General features: G+C 44.4%; 1 long non-coding RNA gene across 1 annotated transcript; it reads right to left on the bottom strand.

Moving 5' to 3' along the window:
- Window positions 1-9565: 9565 nt before the first annotated feature.
- LOC120393589 lies at window positions 9566-12298 on the bottom strand. The gene is made up of 2 exons (XR_005592080.1): window positions 12030-12298; window positions 9566-11896 (listed from the first exon to the last, which is right to left on the bottom strand). It is a non-coding gene; the product is annotated as an uncharacterized LOC120393589 (long non-coding RNA).
- Window positions 12299-13553: the final 1255 nt, after the last annotated feature.

The following is a 13553-nucleotide window of genomic DNA, read 5'->3' as shown; positions in this document are numbered from 1 at the left end:
TCATTGGCCAGCTAATTGTGAATAGGATGATATGATAATTACCCTATGGGTTACAGCCGCGGCTGTGTGAGTTTAATTAATTAATTAGTAATTGTTTGATTGCTTACCATACTGTATATAAGAGCATGCTGGGAATGAATAAACGCATATGCATACACACACACGCTTTCTTTCTCTGCTTGGGATCACATTGAATGTTGAACTCTATTCCTGCTCTTCTGCGATGCAACAATTCCACTATACATATGTCTCAGTGCTGCGAGGTTATAAAGATCTGATCCTGAGCTGTACCAATCAAGCTGTTTAGATTCTGTTCCCTGGTAATTTCTGTGAGTGTCCTGTGACAGTAACCTGATGCTACTGGGGGACACTTTCAGAGGGGCTTGGGGGCTGCAGTGCCACTACTGTTACCGTGCAAGGCAGAGCAAGGGCTGGCAGAGCCCTGTGGAGATTGGTAGGCTGGCTAACAGACCGGTGGTGTTATGCTTGACTAGATATCAGCTCCCTGAGAACATCTTCCTCTCGCCGATGGGTAACAAAGTGACTCAGAGCCTGGGCACCCCAAGAAAGCTGCACATATACCCCTGTAACCTGCTTTCCCTCCTCCAGGTGCCTCTTTATCTTAGCCAACCCTCAAATATGTTCAAACCCTGTTCAAATATGTTAAGGACTGTTATAAAGAGGACCCCGATCAACTGTTCTCCATGTGCACCAGACGTAGGAGAAGTAGGAATCAGCTTAATCTGCAGCAAGGGAGATTTAGGTTAGATATTAGGAAAAACTCTCTCACTATAAAGATAGTTAAGTTCTGGAACAGGCTTCAAAGGGAGGTTGAGGAATCTCATCCTTAGAGGCTTTAAAGAATCCATTGGACAAAGAGCTGTCAGGGACGGTCTAAGTATAGTGCTGGATGGGATGATAGTTCTAGGACCCTTCCAGCCCTACATTTCTAGGCCTCTCTGCATTGTGGAGTTGAACTGGTGAGCCCCTCAGTGAACTGCCCCATCATCCTTCACCCAGCTCTAGTCCAATGTGAATTATTAACAAAATGAGCTGGTCCACGATATGGAAACACCACAAGACCAGTGAGCACAGCAGTACATACCCTGTCAGAGATACCCAATGACAGTCGTTCCCTTGTAGTGCAGTGGGGGAAGCTAGGGAATCCAATGGTTCCTCTCCGCTAAAGTCTTGCAGTACACAAACAGGGACTTGGCTTAGAAAAGCAGAGATGCCTTCCTCACACACTATTACAGGCACCGAGCCTAAGGCTATAAGTAAACAGACGCTGTTCATAGATAGCCTTCTGACCCAGAAACAGGCTAGACAGGAGGGAGGATAACTCGCCAGAACACAGTCCATCCCACTTACAACCCAGAATTCATCAGCAACACTGAATGCCCAGAAAAACAAAGATGAGAATATGATTAAGAACCAGACCCCAGGTCACTAACTACAGGGATTAGATCTAGCTTTGTGGGGACTGCAGAAGAGTGGTAAGAGACCCTAGAGAGGTGCTGAGCTGAGGTCTTCGTCCAGCTCCATGGAGAAAGGGTAAGGGAGGAAGCCCCCGCATCGTGGTTACAGTGGACATTGAGGAAGCCCCAAGTTCTCTGAAAGACAAAATCAGGCCTCTGAGCAATTGAAACAGATACTTCAAACAGTTTAGTAGAAAATATGTACACAGTATATACAAAATCTGCAGCTGGGTTATTTACAGACGACCTTGTTTGTGAGATACATGGCCAGCACCTGAAAAAGAAATGTGAAGAGTCATCAGTATTTGTCCAGTGCCCCTTAATACACATAAACAGAGTGCAGAATACTAGGGAATAACTATACGAGAACATGGACTGGGAATAAGCTGCTGGATACGGTACAGAAAACAATCACCAAAACAGGAAACACTACAAGATTAGGGGAACCCATATTACTTAATAGAGTCACTTTTGAATTAGCAGAATGTGTCAATTCAACAGGGGTCTCTATTGGTTTCCTTCCAATATTCAACTGTTACAGGAACATTGTCTCCCCATTGAGAACTATAAGCAATAACACCCCAGACTCCCTCTGCCTTTCGCCAGCCTCTGCAAACTGCTGCCTGGTGAATCCTCACAAGCCCTGCACCCAAGGGGACAGTAAACTGGAGAATGAGGTGGTGATGGAGACTAGAAACCTGACCATTCAGTGACTTTTTGATAGGAGGTGAAGGATCATAGTAGCTAACTTTGGAGGATGAGTTATATCTGCTGAGCCCCTTCTCTGAAGGGCAGAGCATCCTTATCTCCCAATAATATCAGTGGGAGTTTGAGAACACTCGGCAACTCATAGGCTTGGGCAAGACAAATACAAAGGCCTTGGGTGACTAAAGTTAAGCACTAAAATCTGCAGGTAGAAGCCTAAATACTCATTATAGCCACCTGCAGAGGTGCTGATTAGGGCACTTAAATCTCTATCAGCTTTATGGTGTTTCAAATAGATATTTGAAAAACAAGGGGACTGATGTTTAAAGGCATATTTGGCCTTTGGTTGCCATCAGACAACTTTATGCCAGGTGAGTGGGTTTTCCAAACCCGGATACCTGAACTCAGACTCCTAACAACCACGGGTAGGTGCATCAATAGGGGTGGGGTTAGTTGTAAAGTCACCCTTTTGCTGCCCTATGTTGCAGTGGAGCAGGGCAAAGTAGCCATAAAGCTGCCCTAAGAGGCAGCTAGAAATTCCCCAGCATGTGCAAATCCCTAACACCCAGAGAACCAGCACAGAGAGTTCACAGTCAGTGTAGCTGGCTGCATGTCACCAACTCCTAGCTTCCCACCCAAGTATATGGGGGGTGACCTGGGAACAGAAGCTGGCACACACAGTGTGCATTGTGCTACAGCTATCTCCAGTGCAGCAATGGCTGTTACAAGACAACATAATTTAGAACAACCCAGAGCCTAGAGCTCAGCTGTATTTGTGGATCTGGGCCAGTACTTGGCTGTTACTATAGTAATGACCCCTGAGCAAGCAGTATAATGTACATGCTTCTCACCGAGCTTGTCCAGAGGCTGCATGTCCATCAGAATGACTAGATGTCCTGATGTGTAATAAAAACGCTTGAGTAATAAAAATCAACCCAGGCTACTTTACAGGGCCTGATCCTTCTCTCACTTACAGCATCTGAGCAGTAGGACAACGGCGAATACTGCCCAGTAGTATAGTTGCCTCTGTCGTGTTCCAATTTTGGGTAGCGGGAGCGAGGAGTATAAGGGCCCTACTGTCAATCAAAACTTAACCCCATCCCTTGACCCAATAAGCCCTGCCCACCGGTCATCAGAAGCCCCACCCCATGGGGGTATTACTTCTGGGGGCAAGGCAGACACATGACCGGAAGCAAGGTGTGTCATGTGACCCCTCTAAGAACTCCTTCCACTATACCAATCAGGATAGGTTTTGCCCCGATAGGAACGCCCTGAGAGAAGATTTAACCAGCCAGGGGGAGTTCCGGGGTTTGTGTGACCCCTCTAAGAACTCCTCTCACTGCCTTCTACCAATCGGGAGGGGCTTCAGCCACTAGAGACCACCCTGAGAGGAGATTAGACCAATTGAGGGGAATTCTGGGGCTGGGTGACCATCCAGAAGTGGTTCGTGTGACCCCTCTAGGAACTCCTCCCACCACCCTCTACCAGTCGCGATGGGTTTCGGCTGCAGAGGACTGCCCCGAAAGGAGATTTGACCAAAACAGAGCAGGTTCTGGGATGGGGTGACCACCCAGAAGAGGGTTGTGTGACCCCTCTAAGAACTCCTCCCAATGCCCTCTGCTAATCAGAGTGCAGCACCATCACCCCACAAGTCCCAAAGCTGGACAGAGGAGGCAATCTCTTACCAAGAAGACATGTTTCAGAAATTGTGGAAAGGCTGAGAGGAAACGTGGACTCCTTTACCACCCCGCTGAGAACTTCAGACTTTGTTTTAGCCCTGCGGACCTTTGGACTTGTGTGGAGAAAGTGCTACAGCAGCAACAGTTCTGAAGAGGATGAGGGAACAGCCGAGGGGATTCCTTTGGCCCAGCCATTGATGGATACACCAGAACCTGAACCCAAAGCCCAACCATTCATGAGACACACCAATGAGCATGGTGGCCTCTCGTTGTCCACCACCCTGGAGGAGGAAGACGATCATTGCTTGGGGGAGTTACCGGCAGACAAGCTGAACGGAAAAGACGTTGCTCAGGTAAATGAATGATTAAGAAGTGACAGTTGATGATGAGGTGTAATGAGGTTAGGAATCTGGGGTTGTGTAAATCTAAAAAACAAGCAGTGAGAACTTACACTTGTTTCTTGTCTGAGACAGCTCGATGATGTCTTTGTAGAGGCCCTGGAGGCCCTGGACAACGTTGCATCAAGCAGCAAAGATGAACTGGCCTGCCTTATTTTTGCTGGACACCGCAAAAATTGTTGAAGAGGACTTCAAGGATGAAGGTTATAAGGAGTTTAGGAGAAGGTTTGGCATGGAACTTGCTGAGCCAGTGCCACATTGTGAGCGTAAAAATTTATGTGGACTATTGTATGCATTGCTATTTATGCTGTTCTTAATAACTGTCTTAGGGTATGTCCATACTACCCGCCGGATTTGGTGAGTAGCAATCGACTTCTCGGAGTTCGATATATCGCGTCTCATCTAGACGTGATATATCGAACTCCGAACGCACTCCCGTCGACTCCGGAACTCCACCACCATGAACAGCGGTGGCGGAGTCGACAGGGAAGCCGCGGCCTTTGATCCCGCCGTCAGGACGGGTAAGTAGTTTGAACTAAGGTAGTTCGACTTCAGCTACGCGAATAGTTGCGTACCTTAGTTCAACCCCTAACCCCCTAGTGTAGACCAGGCCTTAGGGAAAAGCTTTTTGATGATTGTGAGGGCTATGTCATAGATGCCCCAGCCCAATGGCACCATGACTGTGTGATTTGGACTTTAACTTTATATGTAAATTTGTACATATAAATATGTAAATTAAAAAACATCTATTGAAAAGGGCTTTGTGACTATATGCATTTCTGTTAGAAGGTCTCTGGCCCTTAAGTGAGCTAAAAGTTTTAATGGAGCCTCTTGGTTTGTTTTCAAGAAGCTGTATGTCTTTTAAATTAAAAAAAAATGGTTTGTGAGAATCTAACTTTTGTGTTTTTTGTGTAAAAAAGACCCATTTACAGGAAAAAGCTGAAATGTATGTTGTGGGAGGAGAAAAATCCTAAAAATGTGTTTACAGTGTAACCATTCTGCCATCAGAGTTGGCAGCAACAAGAGCTGCGTTCACTTGCTAGGAACTCCATTCCAATAACACAATGCAAAACTGGCTCAAGCCCTCAGCCAATGGGGCACTGAGGCTCCCCTACTACAAGCTAAAATCACCACTTACTGTGTTTAGTAGGGAGGACTCAGTGCTGGTTCACCATTAGTCCAAAGTGAATTCAGCTTTGCAGTCTGTAATCAGACTTCATGGAATCAAAATTAGCACTAACATTTCACAGTGGAGACAGGAAGAAGAGATAGAATTAGTGTCTAGGGCCCACCAGGTACAAATACCTGTCCCCAGCCTCTCTCAATTTGCTGAGTTTTGGAACCCATGTCCCTTGCCTAGCGAGTGCTACTTAGTTGATGGCGAGTCCCTCCGTCATAAAAGGCCAAGTACAGTTCCACTGTCCTTGAGTCACATAATCAGGATAACAACACTTTATTCTTCCTGCCTCAATAACAGAGAAACTGGGGATTCCACAGCAGCCAAAGTGACCATTTGGGCTACTGTGGGCTCATGCTAGGCGGGTGGGTGTGCCTGTGCAAACGAGATCAACCCCAATGTTCTTTTGCACAACTCACCACTAAATGTCAGGGTAGATCTCATCCTGACTCTGCTTACAACAGTAAAACAAACAGAGATGGTTCAGACATGTGTTTGAGTACAATAGAATTGACTCATCCTGTTGAACTGAATGGTTTTAACCACACCCCCACTGAATAGTGAAGGTAACTGTGATTACTTATCCTTGTTGCCATAGGGATAAATTTGATTGGTGTGCACCGACAGTAAGGGAAGTGGGTGGGTGAGTTCTGATTAATATGAAATGAAATAAAACCTCAGGAATTCGCAGATGCTATTGGACAGTTTAAATATAACCCCTGGAGTTGATAGAGTGCTATTGGACAGTATAAAGGATCCAGGAGTTGGCAGAACTCTATTGGACAGTTTAAATATGACCCGGGAGTTGTTTGAATGCTATGGGTCACTCTTTCTAGCAATTCAAAGCCATTAAAAGTTTACATTAATATATTTACAACAACCAACCCCCCCCCACACACACACAAGGGTCTAAACCAAAACTGAAATGTTTCAAGGGGTCACAAACCTGCACCATGCTTTAGAACAAGCATTTGCTCTAAAGACAAACAAACATTTAAAAGCTCTGGGGGGCTTATTATGGCTGTGATACAACCATTTTATTTCAACCCCCACCCCAAACTTTATGCATGAAAGAAACATGTTTAAAAAAACAAGCCCCAAAGAGATGTACTGATATCTGCCAAAAGTCCCCACTTGGGAATGGGACAGTTACATTAAGGATTGGGGATCTACTGTTTAATACTGTAAGAAGGCCCTACAGAAAAATGGATTTTAACTAAAATAAAAAATGGAGCCAAAAGCAGCTCAGTTGTGCAGCCAGCTTAATTCCCCCACCCCAGCTCACAAAAGGGAATGTTAGGAAGGGGCCTAAAGTCCTTAAGTCTCTAGTATTTCAGAGCTGTAACGATCAAATCAACCTGCTAGCTACTATTTTGAAGTCCTTTTGAAACAAAGGGTTAGGATGGGATGAAAACCTCAAGCATTTTGGAGACTTTTTTTCAACAGAAACTCTTGAATGGCTGCTAGGCTGCAAGAGGAGGTATGCTCCCTGTTTTAAACTCTGAAAATATATATTATATATTATCACTCATTGGCCATGCTGTCTTAGTAAATAATGGTGTCATAGGTCTCACCCCCACTTGGAGCTGTTGGGTTCCAATATGGGGACCTGCATGGACTTTCCTAAACTAAAATCCTAGTTTAGATCTGGTAAAAGCTGCCACCACCCAATAAGGTACGTGTATTGGGACACAGTCCTTCCCCAAACTTCCCCTGGGGAACACAGATTCAATCTCCCTGAATCTCTACACACAGGGAAGCAGCCCACTTCCCCCCTCCCTCTCTCCTAGCCACTCTGGAGAGATTCACACCGATTCAATTCTGTGAATCAACCTCAGGAGGAACTCACTCTTTCCCCCTCCCCTTCCCTTGAATCTCCACAAGAGAAGGAATTAACCAAGTTCAAACAAAAGAATTTATTAAAGACTAAAAAGAAAGTAACTGTCTCTGTAACCAAGATGGAACAATACACAGGGTCTAAACTTATCAATCTCTGGAGAGAATTTCCCCTCCTTTCTTTCTCAGTAAAAGCAATAACAGTACAGAATTAAAGAAATTCTATAGCAAAACACAGAATTGCAAATACAGAAATAAAAGTATAAGAATACTAGTTCCTTGCTAATACTCACTAGCTTGAATAGAAGAATTTATTGCAGAAACCTGGGAGGACTTGATTAAGATGTCTGGACTCCCTCAACTCCCAAGAGAGACTCTCCAAAAAAACAAAGAACAGGAAAAAAACACTTCCCTCCACAGGGATTTGAAAGTATCTTGTCCCTGATTGGTCCTCTGGTCAGGTGTCCACAGGTACTGCTTGTTAACCCTTTACAGGTCGAAAACAAAACCTTAACCCTTAACTAACTGTTTATGACAAATGGTGCCTATGTTTATTGCAGTGTGATCTGTTTAGCATGGAACTAGTAACTTTAAATTGCATTTCATCACCAGGCCATGGTAAAAACCATTTTAACTGTAGTTTTGCTTAATAACTTCAGGTACTACACAGGTTGTATAGGGATTTGGGGCTAATACTAACTAACAGTTTTTGCTTGTTCTTTAATCCAAAGGCCCAAACACACATTGAGGGGGACAGAACAAGCATGTGCCTGTAACACTTTATCCTGTAGTAGAAGGTAACTTTCTGCAATTGGCTTTTAAATGTGTGTGGGTTTATTGAAAACTATTTTGTTGCAAACTGTATTTTAAACTCTCTCTCTGTAAAACATAGATGGGATTCTTTTTTTTAAACTATATGGCTGCAAACTGATGGTAATGGTGTGTTTCAAACTAACAGTTTAAACTAACAGTTTAAAAGACATTTTTTAGTGTGCAAAATGTGTTTTAAACTGGATTTTAAAAGTTGATTTTAAAAGCAGTTTGGTTTTTATTTTGCAAAATGAGGTGTATTTAAAAAAGTTTGTGGGTTTGTTGTTTGTTGTTTTAAAATGGTAGAAACAAACTCAAAACTCCTGTTTGTTATACAGCCTGAAGTGGATTATTTTGTTTTAAAGCTATGACTTTTTAAGTAGAAAAATACCCTAATGAATATTTTATTTTTAAGTTTACAAGACAGTTTCATGTGATTAATAATAATAATAATAATAATAATAGCAGCATCTGCTCCACAAACCTACCCAATACCAGCAGTGTGACAGACCCTGACAAACTCTTTCAGTACCTGTTTTCCCCCAACTATAAGGTTTCATCCTGCAAGATTATCGACGGTGAAACAGCATGAGTGTCTTGGAAAGACCCAAAAGACCAGTACTCTTTCTCTGGAAATACCAGCGTTTTCATAGCCTGTTTCACCACTACTTATGCCCACATAGAACTAAACAACCTGCTAGACAGGTTGCAAGAGTGGTGCCTGTACCATGACACTGACTTGGTGAAATTTGTGAAAAGGGAGGGTGACTGGAATCCTCCTCTGCGGGATTATTTAGGCAAGATCCGCCAGATCAACACATCACCGAGTTTGTGTCGGCAGGCCCGAAACATACGGGTATAAGCTGCCGGAAAGAAAGGCCTGCATGAAAGTCAAAGGTATTACCCTGAACGTAGCAAATTGTGAAAAGATCAACTTGGACAGTTTGAAAGATCTAGTTCTGGACTATTGCACGGGCCTGTGAGAAAACACGTCCAAAAAGATAGAGGTGCAGCAGCCCTCTATCATAAGGAACAAAAATCAGTGGCAAATAAAGACAAAAACCCTTAAGAGAAGTCATATCCACCAAGAAGGTCCTAGGAGAAGGGTTTTAAACCCTGCCCTATGGCTTTAAAAATGGATCCGAGGTGGAAACACCCCTTTTCTGCAATTCTTGCGGGGCCTAGCAACTGTGGGAAAAGTTACTTTATAAAAAATGTGTTGGAGAATGCCAAACGAACATTGTCTGTTATGCCTGAGAGTATTGGATAACATGGCTATAAAAATCATTGCAAGATACACATGTCTGGGCTTGTTGAAACATGTTTTAAGCAAGCCTAGATATGCCCCAAAATTTAAATTTAGTTTTTACAAAATTCATCACCATCCGGTCATTTTGCACTAAGTCAAAAGATTAAACCCTTGCTACGATGATGTAAGAAAAACACGCAGTGATAGCTGCAGGCGACAGACTGGGGGTCTTGTAATTGTCTATTGTGGAACACATTGTGTGTGGCATTTTTGTTTAAAAATTTCATAATGCTTTTAGGAAACAACACGCTATTCGGGGGGGGGGGTGCCCGTATGAGTAAAAAAACTCTCCACGGTTACACTTCGCCAGATACAAGGTGAGCCAGTGTTCACCAGGTTGGTTATGTGGATGCATATTGACCACCAAACCTAAGGGTCTCTGAGACAGCTTGCTGCCAGGGAGCCAATCATAAGGGAATTCTTTTTTGTGTAAGGGGTCATTGATGAGACACGTGAGAGCTGCACAGTGTCCATGTTCACATATAGTCAAGCAGAACATTTCTCCTCTGATTTATCTCTATGACGTTGTCAAAAACCCCATACACGATCATATTGATGGTGACGGTTAGAGCCGTCCCAAAATGTATTTCTGCTCTCAGGTTCCCGGTTTTAAACAGGGAACAGTGATTGGCGCATTCCTGGTCGGGAGACAGGTCAAAGGCAAACTCCTCACGGTTGATTAACAGAGAACGATCTTTCACGTGTTTACCAGCTGTCTGTACCAGATTCATGTATTCTCTCACGCAGTGTTCTGCCTTGAAGTCTGGTTGCAGAGGCTTGGTTACGGAATATTCCACCCACGCCAGCCCCGTACATCCAGGAAGGGCATATCCCACTTGGGCTTTGTAATAGTTCCTGTAGATGGTGGGGTCGCTGTAGTTTTTTAGGATCGCCATAATGTTTTGCTTTTTAGAAACCTCGCTCTTTAAAGGGAAACAGGTGCACCTTGATGATCACCTTGCCAACGCAAAATAAGACGTGTCTGTTCTGATCTGTCTTTATTTCAATGGTAATGGTATCGATGTGGTGTTTTCTGACAGGAACGTAATGAGGTTTATCGTAGGTGATGGTGACAAACTTGTTGTTCCTTCCTTGGACAGGGACACAGCGTAACAGGGGAACAGAAAAGTCCCCCACAAATTCGTGTTCTACAATATCTGTGAACAGACACAAGAAATTAAAAGCCCTGTGATATCTGCTGAGAAGGGGAATTTTTGGATGCTGTGCTTCGGGCCCAAACCTAGAATGTTAGCTAGCTCCCCGCTGATAGAAAACATATAAGTAAAATCGGCGGACTTAAGACTAACTTTTCTACCCCTAGGGTCGTAGTTCATGACCACCTCAGGCGGTGTGGGATGACGAGCCACAGTACTGTTCATATGATCCAATAATTCGGGTATGGACGAGTAATAACCTTGTCGTAGGATAAAACTCCATGCCATATCTCCAAAGGTGATTTCAAAAGGGGTGTCTTCGTTGATAGTGTTCTGGCTGTGCGGGTATCGTATTTCCACAAACCTACCTCCCAGGCACTCCGGAGATCCTAGGGCTTAATTAGCAGTATTGTAAAGTTCAAGCTGGTGTTCTGAGGAAAAACTGCAGAGCTGGCATTGCTGGGCAAAGTAATGTAAAACCTGCTGTCGCTCATTTTTCTCTCTGTGTCTTTGCAGGAGCAATCTTTTTGTTTGTTTGTTTGTTTTGTTCATGTCTAAATGTCACAGAGTTGAGAAGCTTCCACCCAGCTCTTAAACTTATCGATCCCCCGAACCATTTCACCAGTAGCTGCTTTTTTCTCCCTTTTCCTTTATCCGCTAGAACTTTTTCAATCCTGTAAATCCTGTCTTGTTTGGGGTTTACTTTTTGTAATTCTTCAGGGTAAAAAGATCCAGTAACTGTCTCACCCTCATAATCTTTTAATCAGTATACAGGTCTCTGGCCCCTGGTTAAGGCTTACTCCACTATAAATAGCTCATCAGTAAACGTCTGTTCATAACCTTTTTGAAAGGCTCCTGTTTCTTTTAAAACGTATTTGAACCAGTTTGTGTAAAGTGAAAGCATCCGATCTGAAAGCCAAGCTGTTACCTGTCTTCTATTTCAAGTTTTATTATGCTTTTTGGCCACTCGAAAAAGAGGATTCCCCCACCAAAGCTCCCAACTTCCCTGGGGATGTAATATATTTTCATTAACAGAGCTGTCTGCGGAGACAGGACTGTTCTTGGTACCGTCTTTTACTAACACAAATATGGAGGGGGATACAGTCATAGGGACACATTTAAATAAGTTTAATTAATTGCCTGGTTTAACACAACCTTTGACAGCCACCTGTAAAAATGGACGCCATGACCCCTACAACGAAGGACTCTGAGCTGGTTCATTCTTCTATTTTGTTCTTTTCTGGATTTTCCTCTTGAGAGCTGCATCTCAGACAGGAGCAAAAACAGCTGATGCACGACAGGGCTACCGATGTGTAAGTTCTCAAAGGCCTCTTGAAAGGCATCGTCGAGCTGTTGAGAGATTTTCAGACAAAAAACAGTGTAAGCAACCCCCTGCTTGTTCTTAGATTTATGAAATACCAAGTCGATTCCTAACCCCATTATACCCCCATGATCGACCATCGCTTCTTAATCATTCATTTACCTGAGCAACGTCTTTCCCGTTCACCTTGTCCACCAGTGACTCCCCCAAGTCATGATCATCTTCCAACTTTGGGGGGGGTCGTCACACTCATCGGGATTCTTCACAAGGGTTTGGGGTTTGGTCCCGAGGTATCTATTAATGGTCGAGTCAAAGGGCCCTCCTCGGAACTGTAACTGCTATAGCGCTTTATCCATACAAGCCCAAAGGTCCTCGGGGCTAAAACAAAGTCTGAAGTTCTCTGGGGGGTGGTAAAGGAGTCCATGTCTCCTCTCAGCCTTTCCACAATTCATAAAACACATCTTCTTGGTAAGAGATGGCCTCCTCTGCCCAGCGCTGGGACTTATGAGGTGATGTGCTGCACTCTGACTGGCAGAGGGCATTGGAAGGAGTTCTTAGAGGGGTCACACGACCCTCTTCTGGGAGGTTCACCCCTTCCGAGAACCTACCCTGTTTTGGTCAACTCTCCTCTTGGGGCAGTCCTCTGCAGCTGAAACCCATCGCAATTGGTAAAGGGTGGTGAGAAGAGTTCCTAGAGGGGTCACATGAAGCACTTCTGGATGTGTCACCCCACCCCAGAATTCCCCCCAGTTGGTCAAATCTCCTCTTGGAGTGATCCCCAGTGGCTGAAACCCACCCTGATCGGTAGATGGTGGCAGGAGGAGTTCTTAGAGGGGTCACACAAAAGACAGGTCACCTGCCCTGGAACTCCCCCTGATTGGTCAAGTCTTCTCTCGGGGCATTCCTATTGGGGCGAAACCCATCCTGATTGGTAGAGGAAAGTGGGAGGAGTTCTTAGAGGGGTCACATGACACATCTTGCTGCCGGGGTCAAGGGGTGGGGTTAACATTTGATTGATGGTAGGGCCCTTATACCACTGGAGCGCCTTCTTCTGTTTGTCTTCGTTCTGCTTCATTCGTCAAGCACTCCACTAGAATAGATGTCACTTAGGATTTCTGTTGCCACCAGCTGGACAGTGGGACTTGGGTCTTTCTCTAGGACCTGGAGAGCTGAAATTACAAAGGGCATCACGTTAGTGAACAGACTGTCAAATCACAGCTAAGCATGATCACAGAACCTTGAAGTACCTGAGCAGAATGATCCCATGGAAAAATGTGAAACTGGGCTCAGTCCTTCTATTGGGGTGGAAAATACATGAGAGATGAATAGGCCGCACTTTTCATATAGTCACCTGTGCCTGAACTAGCTCGAGACTTATTACTTCTGAATACCACACTACAGCAGCTCTCCAATACAAACAAAGCTTTAGGGTCCCCCATTGGGTCCCTTCCATGCTCCCAACTGTGGGGAGACCCTGACTCTACCAGAAAGTCATCCACTCCGCTGCAAATGGAAGAAGGTCCATTGTTTCAATAGCTTCCACTTTTCAGTTATTTTCCAGCTCTATTCAGGAGCCACTGCCTGAGCTCAACTAAACCTGGAATTTAACACAGGCCAGGTCCAAGCTGGTTTGCACATGATAGAGGGCACCTACTGGAAGGAAAATTGCTGGTGGGAAATTAGAGT

Source organism: Mauremys reevesii, unplaced genomic scaffold (genome assembly GCF_016161935.1).
Source record: "Mauremys reevesii isolate NIE-2019 unplaced genomic scaffold, ASM1616193v1 Contig24, whole genome shotgun sequence".
In the NCBI taxonomy this organism is placed as follows: domain Eukaryota; kingdom Metazoa; phylum Chordata; order Testudines; family Geoemydidae; genus Mauremys; species Mauremys reevesii.
Note: the sequence above shows the minus strand (reverse complement) of the source record. Positions and strands in the feature narration are given on the sequence as shown.